At 43.0% G+C, this 1,083-nt stretch overlaps 1 protein-coding gene across 2 annotated transcripts in view; it reads left to right on the forward strand.

Moving 5' to 3' along the window:
• vps37c (VPS37C subunit of ESCRT-I) overlaps nt 1-1,083 on the forward strand; it is a 15,473-nt gene that overhangs the window by 1,718 nt on the left and 12,672 nt on the right. The gene's annotated exons all lie outside the window — the stretch shown is intronic.

Below are 1,083 nucleotides of genomic sequence, written 5' to 3' on the forward strand. Positions count from 1 at the left end.
TCTCTCTCTCTCTCTCTCTCTCTCTCTCTCTCTCTCTCTCTCTCTCTCTCTACATATATATATAAAAGAGAGCGAGAGCATATAAATATATACAGTATATATACACACATATACACAGACACACAGTATATTTTTCAGTATAGCAGAAAATTAGAATTTTACTTTAGATCAATACAAAAATAAAGTATTTTCAGAAGTGTTGGCCAACGGAAAAGTCTGAACATGAAACATATGAGCATGTACAGCACTCAGTACTTAGTTGGAGCTCCTTTTGCCTGGGTTACTGCAGCAATGTGGTGAAGCACGGAGTCCATCAGTCTGTGGATCTGCTCAGGTGTTATGAGAGCTCAGTTTGCTCTGACAGTGGTCTTCAGCTCTTCTGAATTGATGAGTCTGGTGTATCACATCTTCCTCTTCACAATACTCCATAGATTTTCTGTGGGGTTAAGGTCAGGAGAGTTTGCTGGCCAGTTAAGACCAGGGATACCATGGTCCTTAAACCAGGTACTGGTTGGTTTGGTACCAAGTCCTGTTGGAAAATGAAATCTGCATCTCCTTAAAGTTGGTCAGCAGCWGGAAGCATGAAGTGCTCTAAAACTGGTAGACAGCTGCGTTGATCTTGGACCTCAGAAAACTCAGTGGACCAACACCAGCAGAAGACATGGACSCAAACCATCACTGACTGTGGTAACTTTACASTGTAYTTCAAGCAACATGGATTCTGTGCCTCTGCTCTCTTCCTCTAGACTCTGGGACCTTGATTTCCAAAGGAAATGCTAAATTTACTTTCATCAGAGTACGTAACTTTGGACCACTCAGTCTTTTTGGTCTTTAGCCCGGTGGAGATGCTTCTGACGCTGTCTCTACTTCAACAGTGGCTTGACACAAGGACTGTGAAAGCTGAAACCCATGTCTTCATACGTCTGTGAGACAGCTGAAACCCATGTCTTCATACGTCTGTGAGACAGCTGAAACCATGTCTTCATACGTCTGTGAGACAGCTGAAACCATGTCTTCATACGTCTGTGAGACAGCTGAAACCATGTCCTTTATACGTCTGTGAGACAGCTGAAACCATGTCCT

Source organism: Austrofundulus limnaeus, unplaced genomic scaffold (genome assembly GCF_001266775.1).
Source record: "Austrofundulus limnaeus strain Quisiro unplaced genomic scaffold, Austrofundulus_limnaeus-1.0 Scaffold913, whole genome shotgun sequence".
In the NCBI taxonomy this organism is placed as follows: Eukaryota; Metazoa; Chordata; class Actinopteri; order Cyprinodontiformes; family Rivulidae; genus Austrofundulus; species Austrofundulus limnaeus.